Source organism: Diceros bicornis, chromosome 39, assembly GCF_020826845.1.
Source record: "Diceros bicornis minor isolate mBicDic1 chromosome 39, mDicBic1.mat.cur, whole genome shotgun sequence".
Classification (NCBI taxonomy): Eukaryota; Metazoa; Chordata; class Mammalia; order Perissodactyla; family Rhinocerotidae; genus Diceros; species Diceros bicornis.
In genome coordinates, this window is record NC_080778.1 from 1,775,396 (window position 1) to 1,788,225 (window position 12,830).

The 12,830-nt window shown below is 41.5% G+C and overlaps 1 long non-coding RNA gene across 1 annotated transcript; it reads left to right on the forward strand.

The window, feature by feature from the left end:
* Positions 1 to 1,754: 1,754 nt before the first annotated feature.
* On the forward strand, positions 1,755 to 10,455 carry LOC131399777 (uncharacterized). Its single transcript, XR_009217222.1, has 3 exons — positions 1,755 to 2,626; positions 10,031 to 10,138; positions 10,370 to 10,455. It is a non-coding gene; the product is annotated as an uncharacterized LOC131399777 (long non-coding RNA).
* The last annotated feature ends 2,375 nt before the right edge of the window (positions 10,456 to 12,830 follow it).

Consider the following 12,830-nt stretch of genomic DNA (forward strand, 5'->3'; position numbering starts at 1 on the left):
CCTCCGGGGGAAGTTAAGATAATGACAAGTCTGGAGGATGCAATGGCAGGGCAGGCACCTGGGCCAGGCTGGGTCTAAAATGACAGGGCTCTTCTTACTGTCCTGCTGACTGACCACCCCCGAGTGCCACAAGCCCTGCCCCACACTGTCTCTGCCCCCTGCAGTGTCCACAGAGCCCACAGCACTCCACGTTCTTGACCAGGTGGTGGTTGCACATTTGCACGTTTCCTGTTAGGCTTCTTGTTTCTGCACAAGCAGCTCTTACACGTCTTCAGAAGGGCTGATCGTCAAAGTACGCATCTGCCCTTAGATGCTGACACAGTGGTCACAGTGATTACACCCGGAGGAGAGGACACTGTGAATTCTTGATAAGGACCAACGCTCACGCGTGACTGCTGGATCGTGCCGTCCACTCACAGCGACTGAACGGGATACTTATTGCAGGCTCACCGTCAAGGACTCTCCCAAACGTCCGAGTGTTCTCTTCACACCGACAACCCTGTGAAGTGTGTGTAGGAGCATTAGGGCCCCTTCCTACTGTTGGAGGGCCAATGACCTGGCATCTTGGAGATGATCCCTTGCCTGGCCACTGAGGGACACTGTTTGGGTCTGCATTCACCAGCACGAACAGGATGGAGTCGCAGTCCCTCCTGACAGTTGGAGATCAGATGACTTGAGTGGTTATGCCACTGGGGCTGTCCCCACTCTTAGTCTCAATTTTTCCCAAACATTAACAAAATCCCATGTCGCTAGGGGAGAGACTGAGTTTCAATGTTTCCACATTCCTGCCGTGAACAAAAGCCAAAGGAAACCCAGATGGAGGATGATATGTCTCATTGGGTGGGTGCTGGATTGTGGGTTATTTTGCTTTGTTTTCAGTGCGGCCAAGATTCTCTGGAAAAAGTGATCTGTTTGATGCCGACGGCTGTAACAGCCGAGCTCCTGTTACAGAAGTGGCGAACCAGATCTGTCACCAGGGACTGGCGTGTGGATTAGACATCCACTTGGGGATGGAATGCTCGGGAGAAAGCTAAACTGCTCCACAGCCCTGCACACAAGAAAGGGAGGCTGCCGGGCGAAATCGGAGAGTGGTGTCTAGGAAGGAAACCTGGAACTACCTTCGTTGAGCCTGAACCCTTCAGGGCTCCTGAAGATATGTAGTCAGGAGCACTGACCTCCTGACCACGCAGAAGGAGTCAAGGAGAGACACAGAAGAGGGAGGCAGTGGGAGCTCTCTGGAGCCCATCTCCCAATTCCTAAACTTCCTGGAACAGCTGTGGTCCCAAGAAGGGGTCATCTTTGCCAACTTGTCCTGCTAGCAGAGGGCTGGGCCCCACAAAATGGCAAACAAAGAGGCAGTGACTTGTTTTTGGTCAAATCTTGTTAATTCCAGATGAGTTGTGTCTCGGAGCCGCTGTGTACCAATTCTGACTGTACTACTGGATGTTTGCAGCCTGGAGGGTCTTTTCATCACTGAGCTTCACTTGCTGCCCCCAGTGGACCCACAGCTGGTTCACAGGGCTGCGCTGCAAGACGCACAGTCTCGGGCATGGTGTGTGCTCGGCAGGTTGTGCTCCCTGCTGTCCCCAGCCTTCCTCAGGCCCTACTGCTCCCTCTTCCTCGTCCACTCTCCCCCGAGAGCCCAAACCTGGGCCTCTGAGTCCCTGCAGCAGCCTGCCCTTTGCTCGACTCTCTCACACTGTGCAAACCTCCGAGCATCCCTGGCCACAGGCCTGCGTGCAGCGGCTCCGGGAGCAGCCCCAGGCAATTTTCCTTATGACTGGGAATGCGAAGGCAGGATGGGAAGCCCTGTTGTCATGCTGGCTCTGGTCCCATCAGCTTATCTCCAAAGTTAAAAACCCACAACAAGTGCCATTTGCCAGTTGTGCAGGGCTGTGCGAGGGGCATCAATGCAGCCCTTCATCCTCTTCCTGGCTCTGGCCCCGGCTGCATGGCCGTTAGCAGGGACAATGCCAGAGGGACAGATGCAGAGCCCAGACCACGAGGATGAAAGAAGAAAAGTCTGTTCACCGCAGCCAGCAGAGGGGGAGGAAAAACGATCCAGGCTGCACAATTAGACAGGCTTCCAATTAGACAGAGCACATGTACACGTGCTCACACGCACGTGCCCTCACGTGCTCACACACACAGAGACTGTGCATGAGTTTAGGGCTGAAGCCTCTGCATCCTTGTGCAGTGATTTGTGAGATACTAGATAGCTTCCAGGGATTGGATTTTATGGGTCATGAGATGTAACCATTGTGCTGGAAGTAAAGCTTTAAAAATGAGAGAGAAAGAGAAACAGTTCTTTCTCTTGCTACTTGACTGGTGCTGAGGAGGAGTTTGTCAATAAAAGGGTAATTGTTAAAAATCTAATGACAGTTTTTAAATGTAAGAATCATCCCTAAGAATATGACCTCTTCCATTACACCAGTCAGCACAGGGTTATTTCCTTCGTGTTGGCTGTCTCCGAATTTGAAGTGAAGCTACTGCTGTTGAAATCTCCCACCACCTGCCGGCGGACAGAGTCTGCTTGGACCATTCCAGGAGCTGGAGTCCTGTCGAGACGCCCTCTCACTTCCCTTGACATGTTCTTCCACCTCACCCTCCAGCCAGCACCCTCGAGGTGAGTGACCCCCCCACCAAACCTTGAGGACGGCTCTTGCCAGTGAGGAGGAGGTGTGGGGGCGTGTGCGAGAAGCGTGCCTGAGCTCTGCCAAGTCAGAATCACTGGTAAACTGAGTCACCCAATTCACATTTTGTGGGATGATATTAACCTCACAATGGTTTTCCAAGCTGTGATGGAGGTTTAGAATGTGTAAGAGGTGTGTGCCTATCTGTATATGCATGTGTGTTTGATTGTGTGCATGTGCATGTGTGTGTGCGTGCCTATGTGTGCATGTGTGGCTGTGCATTTATGCTCGTACGTGTGTGTACGCATGTGCACGTGTGTGTACACATGTGCGTGTGTGTGTGCGTGTGCATGTGTAAGGGGCTAAAGGAGGCAGGAGTCTCACTACTTTGTGTCCTTCCTCTGCTCTTGCATGAGGCTGGCCTCGCTCTGTAGTGCCAGCTCTGTCCAATAGAACTTTCTGGGCTGTCCAATGCATATATGTTATATGTGACATTGAGCACTTGAAATGTGGCTACAGAGGATAAGGAACTGATTTTTTTATCTTATTTAATTTTAATGAATTCAAATGTAAATAGTCATATATGGCTGGTGGCTCCATCTGGGATAACGCAAGTCTACACAAATGGGATTTAAAGTCGATGTTACTTGCCTTTACTCAATGCCCTACGCCAGTGTAAAGAACTTCAGTTTAAATATTTCTCCTGATTTCTTTTTTATCTGAAGACAGTTTGAGACATGGGTTTGGAATTGTTCTGTCTGCAGGTTCCTGGTCTTTGTTCAGAATTTGGGTCTCCTGACCTCAGGCAGGCTCAGACAGAGGCCTCCACCACACTCCTGGTTGGAGATTAAGCAACATTCTAACCCATCCTGAGGTAATGCTTGGTGAAGGTATTCCAGGAAGTGTGCACATGTCAAATAAGGCTTTGGGGAAAGAAATTACAGAGATGCCTCCCAGAGGGGATTTTGCTTCCCAGGACCAGGCATCTTACACATCTGTAGCTTGGAAAGGAGCAGGTCAAAGTGAGTGGACAGTGGCTGAAGGTCGGGGTTTCATGGAATGGTCTGGGCTGATGCGGTGAAAAGAAGCAGAAGAGAACACTGCCCGGACGCCATACACTCTGCGAGGGCTCTGCACAAATCCAGGGCTGTGGGCGCTCTCCCCCAGGGGCTGCAGGAGGGCTGATGGCTGCTGTGTTTGGAACCTCTGCAGCAGCAGCTTGGCTTGACCGACTCATCCTTGGAGTCAATGTTGCTCCTTGTGTACTGGACCTTGGGTTGTTCTGTCCTTTCATCAGTACCATTGTTAACCACCTCAAAAGCCACATTTGGTGTACATGATGTTAGAATCTAGCACACTAGGGAGAAACTTTCAGCATTTGTAAAAGGACATGCCCATCGATGTCAGGCACGTGTTCAGCAATGTGTTGGTCCTGCTAGCCATCCATGCACCTGTGACTCTACAGCAGGCTGTGTGGGAGCTTCTGGATTCTAGCCCACCCCTCTGGGTAGCTTTCTCTGAGCTGGAGGCTGGGTGTTCAGACTCTGCCCTAGCATGAGTTCATGTCAGCAGCCCCAACCTTTTCCCTGGGAGCTGACGTCTGTTCTGGGCTTTGCCTTCTGGGTATGAATGCCATGAAAACAGAGTAGTTACTACTGTGGCAGCAAAAGTCAACGGGGCTTTCTTGCAGTTTGCAGAAATACAGCCCAGGTCATCAGCGTAGGGATCAGCCATTGTGAAAGGTGCCCCAGGAAAATGTGAAGGTTGTGAGCAAGAAGATTCCCACATTTTTGTCTTGTGTTTGGATTGGCCCACGTGGGATGGTTTATTTGAGACCAATGTTAATAGGAGAGGCAGGACCACTGTTAACAGGCACTTTTCACACATGCTGCACAATGGGAAATTCACAGAAATGTGATGATGCTCTCCTCAGTTTCCATTTATGTATCTAAGAGAGAAGTGAGTCATCACACACAAGGGATCCTCAATAATTATTAGTTGATGTTTTAGGCACATAACATATGCAGATATAATTTTGTGACATCAACAACTGAAAGGGGGTGGGGATGGAACGGAAAAGGAGTGGGGTTTATGTATAGCATTGGAGTCAAGCTGCTTTAAATTCAAATTGCAGCATTATGATGTTAGGATGTTAAATGTAGTCCCCATGGTAACCGCATAGAAAATAGCTGTAGAATAGACCCAAAAGGAAATGAGAAAGGAATTTAAACATTTCACTACAAAAAAATCAGCTAAACAGAAAAGAAGACAATAATGAAGAAAATAAGAACCAAAAAAGCTAAAAGGCATATAGAAAAAAAATAGCACGGTGACAGAGATAAATGCCTCCTTCTCAGTATTACTGTAAATGTAAATGGATTAAATTCTCCAATCCAAGGACAAAGGTTGGAAGAATGGATAAAAACACATGACCCAACTATATGCTGTCTACAAGAGACTCACTTGAGATCCAAAGACATAAACAGGTTGAAAGTGAAAGGATAGAATAAGATATTTCATGTATATGGTAACCAAAACCAAGCAGGGTGGCTATACTAACATCAGACAAAATAGACTTTAAATAAAAAAAGTTTTACAAGAGTCAAAAACAGATTCAATAGAGCAATAAGATATAACAATTATAAACATTTATGCACTTAATGACAGACCATTAAAAATATGAAGCAAAAAATGACAGAAATGAAGGGAGCAATAGTTCTACAACAATAGTTGGAAACTTCAATACCTCACTCATAATAATGAATAGAACAACCAGACAGAAGATAATCAAGGAAATAGAGGACTTAAACAACACAATAAACCAACTAGATCTAACAGACATATACGGAAACTCTACTCAATAACAGCAGAATAGATATTCATCTCAAATGCACAGGGGATATTTTTCAGGATAGACCATATGTTAGGCCACAGATTAAGTCTTAACAGATTTAAAAAGATAGATATCATACAAAGATTCTTCTCTGATCACCACAAGATAAAGTTAAAAATCAATAACAAAAGGAAAACTGGAAAATTCACAAAATTGTGGAAATTAAACAATACACTTTTAAGCAACCAATGGATCAAAAGATGAAATCACACAAAAAAAATTAGAAAATACTTAGAAACAAATGAAAATGAAAACACAACATACCAAAACTTATGGAATGAAGTGAAAGCAGTGTTAAGGGGGAAATTTATAGCTATAAATTAAAAAATAAGAAAGATGTCAAATTAACAACCTAACTTTACAAAGTAAGCAACTAGAAAAAGAAGAACAAACTAAACCTAAAGCTAGCAGAAGGAAGTAAATAATAGAGTAGGGCAGAGATAAATGAAATAGAGACTAGAAAAACAATAGAGAAAAATAAAGGAATCAAAAAGTTGGTTCTTTGAGAAGATCAACAGTATCAACAAACCTTTAGGTAAGTGAACTAAGAAAAAAGAGAGAAGACTCAAATTACTAAAATCAGGAATAGAAGTGGGAACATTACTACCAATTCTACAGAAATAAAAAGGATTGTAAGACAGTACTATGAACAATTGTACACCAACAAATTAGATAACCTAGTTGAAATGCACAAATTTCTAGAGATCTATCAAGACTAACTCACAAAGAAATAGAAAATCTGAATAGATCTATAACTGGTAAGGCAATTGAATCAGTAATTAAAAATCTTCCAACAAAGAAAAACCGTGGACTTGATGGCTTCACTGGTGGTGAATTCTACCAAACATTTAACAAAGAACTAACATCAATCTTTCCTAAACTTTTTTCCAAAATATTGAATAAGAGGGAACACTTCCTAACTCATTGAATGAGGCCAGCAGTATGAGGACACTAAGCCCAGAAAAAGACACTACAAGAAAAGAAAACTACAGACTAATATCCCTATGATCATTGATGCAAAAACCCTCAACAAAATAATAGCAAACAGAATTCAGCAGCATATTAAAAGGAACATATACCATGGTCAGTTGGGTTTATTCTTGGAATGCAAGGATGGCTCAACATAAGAAAATTGATCAAGGTGATATGCCACACCAACAGAATTAAGGGAAAAAAATCACAGTATCATCTCAATTGGTGCAGAAAAAGCATTTGACAAAATTCAACACCCTTTCATTATAAAAACACTCAGTACACTGGAAATATAAAGAAACTACCTCAACATAATAAAAGCCATATATGAAAATCCCACAGTGAACATCATACTTCATGGTAACTGGAAACGTTTCTTATAATATCAGGAGCAAGGCAAGGATGTCCACATTGAAAGTTCTAGCCAGAGCAATGGGGCAAGAAAAAGAAATAAAAGACGTCCAGATTGGAAAGGAAGAAATAAAATTATCTGTGTTTGCAGATGGTATGATCTTATAGGTAGAAAACCTTAAAGATCCCACAAAAAAACTATTAGAACTAATAAATGAATTTGGCAAAGTAACAGGATACAAAGTCCACACACATAAACGATTTGCATTTGCATTGTACACAAACAATGAGCAATCTGAAAAGGAAATTACAAAAACAATTTCATTGATGATAGCATCCAAAAGAATAAAATACTTAGGAATTAAGAGAGGAGATAAAGCTTCTATAATGAAAACTATAAAACATTGCTGACAGAAATTAAAGAAGACATAAATAAATGGAAACACATCCCATGTTCAGGGATTGGAAGACTTAACATTGTTCAAATATCAGTACGACCCAAAGTGATCTACAGATTCAATGGGATCTATATCAAAATCCCAATGATATTTTTTGAAGAAATAGAAAAACACATCCTAAAATTCATATGGAATCTCAAGGGACCTGAATAGCCAAAACAATCCTTAAAAAAAAGAACAAACTGGAGAACTCACACTTCTGTTTGAAGGTCCTATGAGCTCCTAAGTGATCACATCTCACTCCCTTCCTCCTGGAGGCGATCCTTCTCCTGAGTTTTTATAAAGGTTGCCTTGATGTTCTTTATAGTTCTGCCACATATGTGTGTATCTACACATCTCTAACAACACATTGTTGGTGCTACAAGTGTTTGAGCTTTATGTGAGGGGACTTGCACTATGGCGTCTTCTGTGACTCAACATGGAGGTTCTGAGATGCACACTGGGATGTGTCACTGTGGTCTGTTTACCAGCCGTGAGTCTCATTGTGTGAATAAGACACAAGTCATGTGCCCACCCCTCTTGTGAAAGACATTGGCTGTTCCAGTTCTTTTGCTATTTCATCAATGTTGCTCTAAACATTTTTGTGCAAGCCTTCTGGTGCACATGTGCAAGAGTGCCATAAGCTAAATGTTAGTGTCCCCCCAAATTCATGTGTTGATGCCCTAACCCACAATGTGATGGTGTTTGGAGGGGGCCTTTGGGAGGTAATTAGGTCATGATGGTGGAGCCACCATGAATGATATTAGTGCCCTTATAAAAGAGACAGCAGAGAGCTCCCTCGTCCCTTCTGCCATGTGAGGACACAGCAAAAGTGACGGCATCTGTGAACCAGGAAGCAGTCCTCACTAGACACCAAATCTGCTGCCACCTTGGTCTTAGACTTCCAGCTTCTAGAACTATAAGAAATATATGTCTGTAGTTTATAAGCCACCTGGTCTATGGTGTTCTGTTACAGCAGCGTGAATGGACTAAGACAAAGAGTTTCTTTACTTATGTATCTGGAAGTGAAATTGCTGCTTAGTAGATAACATGCATGTGCAATTTTTCCAGGAAATATTCAATTGTATCCCAAAGTCATTGTACCAATTTGCAATTCCACTAGCAGTGTACAAGAGTCCTCATTGCTCGATAGCCTCAACAATACTTGGTTACTATCTGATTTTTAATTTTTCACCAGTATAGTGCATATTCATACGTAAGTGTGTTTTAATTCATATTTGCCTGGTTACCAACTAAAGAGGTTTAACATTTTTCGTGCATTTATTGGCATCTGTGTTTCTTTTTCTGTGAAACCTTATTCTTGACTTTTGCCTATTTTTCAATTGGGCTGTTTTATTTTCTTATTGATTCTTGAAGGTATTTACATATTCTGGATACTAATGTTTTGTCTGTTAAACGTGCTGTAAATATCTTCTCCCTGTTTTTCACTCTATGGTGCTGATGAACAGAAGTATTTTTCTTAAACCTTAAAATAGTTGAATTTTTCAATATTTTCATGACTTACACTTTTGAACCTTTGAGTCTTGTTTAAGAAATCCTTGCTTACTCTGTGGCTATAAAGATGTTCTCTTGCATTATCTTCTAAAAGTTTTATAGTTTTTTGCCTTTCACATTTAAATGTAATCTACCTGAAATCGATTTTGTGTAGGGTGTGACATATGAATACAATTTCTATTTTTTCTATGTGGATAAATAATTGTCCCGCAGCCATTTACTAGAGAGCCCATTTTTCCCTAGTGGTCTGCAACACCACATCTTTCTAATTCCATTCTTTGCCTGAAAGTCAACACGATGTTTTGAAAACATCCCTGACATGTCACTCACTTGCTTAAAATCCTTCACTGGTTCCCCATAGCCTCAGCATCAGTCCCAATTTGGTAACATGGTCTTCAACACTCTGCCTGATGTGGCCCCAGCCCCATTACTCCCAGCCTCACCTTTCTTTCTCTACACTCCAGTCATACAAAGCTTCTTTTGATTCTTGAAAAATGCCCATGCTTCCTTTCACCACAGGCCTTTTTCACTTGCCATTCCCTCTGCCCAAATCTCTCCACTCTCTTATCCTCACTCAGCCCACCTCTGCTTGCTCATGCTCTAGAGCTTGGCATCGCCACTAACTGCTCCCCCTCAGATACCTCCAGTTACAGCCTCTCTCTTTGACCTCCTTCCCATCTTCTCAGATCCCTACACCTAGTGCAAGCAGTCTTGGACCCCAAGACTATCTCTAACACCATGACTCAAACACTTTTCCACTGTCCGTCAGACCTCTAGAATCCTCACCTTCCTCCTCACTCAGCTGAGATTTACACCCACCACTGTCACTGCTCCATGCCTCTCCTGTTAGAGCCAATTGGTCAACCTAGCCTTGCTTAGATCCGGTTTGACCTACTCCATTCTGCACTCAACAAGCTGGTCCAGTGTTTTTGTTTTTTTCTTTAGTGGAATTTTATTGTTATCAGTGCCTTTTATCTCCTTCAGAAGGACTAAAGCGGGTTATATCCCTTTAACATTTTCATGTTTGAGAAGGCCTGCCTCGTGCCTTGTTAGATGGTGTGGCTGGGTCTGCTGCTCTTGAGCCACACTTTTCATCAGAAGTTGTGGTTATTATGGCTTCTTTTTCTCTGGAATTGATTGTGCTTCATCCAGACTGATATCTACCCCATTGTCAGTAGCTTGTTTTCTCTACCAATGTGCCTAAAACCGTCTTTTCCTTTATCCTTTAGGTTCAGTGATGTAAACAGCCTGGTATCTATGCCTGGTAGTTTCAGCCTTAGGAGCCCACACATTTGCTCTTCATGCAGAAGATGGTCTGGATTGAGTTTCCATCACTGGTAATCAAAAATGGCTTTACTAACCCAAGGTCTGCCTATTTGACATAAGGTGTATTCATTCTTCTCGATGTCTTTCACACATTTTCTGAGAACTGCTTGTCTTTCTCACGAGCTCCAGTGTGAATGCTAATTGGGGTTCCTCCCATCCGTTTGTGGGAGTCCTCATTGACGCTGGGATAACACTCTCCCTTCTGAGACCTTATTCCATCCTAGGGTTTGCTTCATCTACAGGAAGACCTCGGGCTCTCCAAGGTCCCGTCATCGACTGTGAGGCCTGGAAAGGGGCAAGCCCTGGTGGTTTCTCTTGCACAGATGCTGTGAGGTAGGTAAGGCTTCTAGTCTCAGGGAGAATTCTTTCTTTTCCTTGGGCTTATTCCTCAGTCCTTCAACGTGGAGATGGTGAGAATTCTCAACTGTTGACTCACACTTTTATTGTCTTTCCTGCCTGCTTGTGGGATGTGGGTGGTAGAGAGTATTGAGACAGAGCTTTCTTTTTCTTTTCATCTTACCATTTCTGAAATTTATGGGAGCTTTCCTCATTTTACTTCTACTCCTTAATTTTTTGTTGTGTTTTTAAAAAAACAATTTCATTTGGTGCATTTCATTAGGTTTGGTGGGACAGAACTCTGATTCAACTTTACTTGACCATCTTTACCTGAAGACCAGGATATTTTTCTTGTTTAAATGCTAAAGAGAAACCACAGAAAGAGACACCTATTCTTTGAAATACTTTCTACCTGGACAATCCCTTAAATAATTAAGAGAGAAAGGCTTTTAAAATGTTTGCTAGTTTTCTTATTCTTGTATTATTATTATTATTTTTAAATTAAAGTTTTAATTTGGAGATATTGCAGTTGTAAGAAATAATACAGGGGGAACCTGTCTACCCTTCACCCAGTTTTCCCCAATGGTAACGTTTTGGAAAACTACAGCACAACCACACCACCAAGATAAGGACATTGTCACAGTTATGATATGGAACATGTCCATCCATGAAAGGATTCCTCACATAGCCCTTATGGCCACACCCTGCTCTCTCTGCCCCTGCTCCCTCTTTAACCCTGGAAACTGGTCATCTGTGTTCACTTAGCACAATTCTCTGGAGATTCATCTAAGCTGTTTTGTGCATCTATAGTTTGTTCCTTTTCCTCACTGAGTAATATTTCATGGTATAGATGTACCGGGTTGTTTAATCCTTTGCCAACTGAAGGACATCTGTGTTGTTTCCAGTTTTTGGCTATTATGAATAAAGCTGCTATAAACATCATGTGCAAGTTTTTGTGTGAACATATGTCTTCATTTCTTTGGGATAAATACCCTAGAGTGTTATTCTTGGGCCATTTGATAGTTGTGTGTAAGTGTTTTTTTTTAAGAATCTGCCAAACTATTTTCCAGAGTGGCTGTACCATTTTACCTTCTGGTTTCTCCACATCCTTGTTGGTATTTGGTGTTGTCACTATTTTTTTTTTATTTTAGCCATTCCAATGGATGTGTAGTGGTATCTCATTATGGTTTTAATTTGCATTTCACTGGTGGCTAAAAATCTTGAATAACTTTTCATATATTCATTTGCCGTCTGTATGTTCTTTTGGATAAAATGTCTCTTCATATCTTTGCGCATTTTCTAATTGGATTATTTGTTCTTTTCTGTTGAGTTTGGAGAGTACTTTCTATACTTTAGATACTAGTTCTTTGTAGGATGTGGGATTTACAAATATTTTCTCTCATTTTGTGTCTCTTTTCATCCTTTTAACAGGGTCTTTCATAGAGCAAAATTTTTAAATTTTGATGAACTCCAGTTTATTGATTTTTCCTTTTATGGATTATATGTTTGTTGTCAAGTTGAAGAACTCTTAGCTTAGGCCTGGAACCTGAAGATTTTTTCCTATGCCTTTTTTTTCCCTAAAAGCTTTATAGTTTTATGTTTTACATTTAAATCTGTGATCCATTTTGAGTTAAATTTTGTATAAGGTGTTAAACTTAGGTCAGCGTTCATTTTTTTGCCTGTGGCTATCCAATTTCTCCAAAACCATTAGTTGAAAGAGTGATCTTTCCTGTGTTGAATTGCTTTTGCACTTTTGTCAAAAATCAGTTGGACATATTTGTGTGGTTTTACTTCTGGGTTTTTTGTTCTAATCCATTGACTTGTGTGTCTATCCCTAAGCCAATACACACAGTCTTGATTACTGTAGCTATATAGTAAGTTTTGGAATCATGTAGACTTATTCCTCCCATTTTCTTCTTTTTCAAAATTGTTTTAGCTAGGTAAGTTCCATTGTCTCCCTGTATAAATTTTTGAATAATCTTGTCTATATTAAAAATATCTTGTTGGGATTTTGATATGGATTGTGTTAAATCTATATATCAATTTGTGAAGAACTGATATTTTTATTATGTTAGGTCTTCCAATCCATGAACATAGTATACTTCCTCATTTCTTTAGATCTTCTCCGGTTTCTTTCATCAGTGGTTTGTAGTGTTTCACATACAAATCCTGTATATGTTTTGTTAGATTTATACCTAAGAGTTTACGTTTTTTAGCAAATATAAGTGCTATTGTATTTTAAATTTTAGCCTCTGTGTTCATTACTAGCAAGAAGAAATACAATTGATTTTTGTATGTTTATTTTTTATTTATTTTTATTTTTTGTGAGATCAGCCCTGTGCTAACATCCGCCAATCCTCCTCTTTT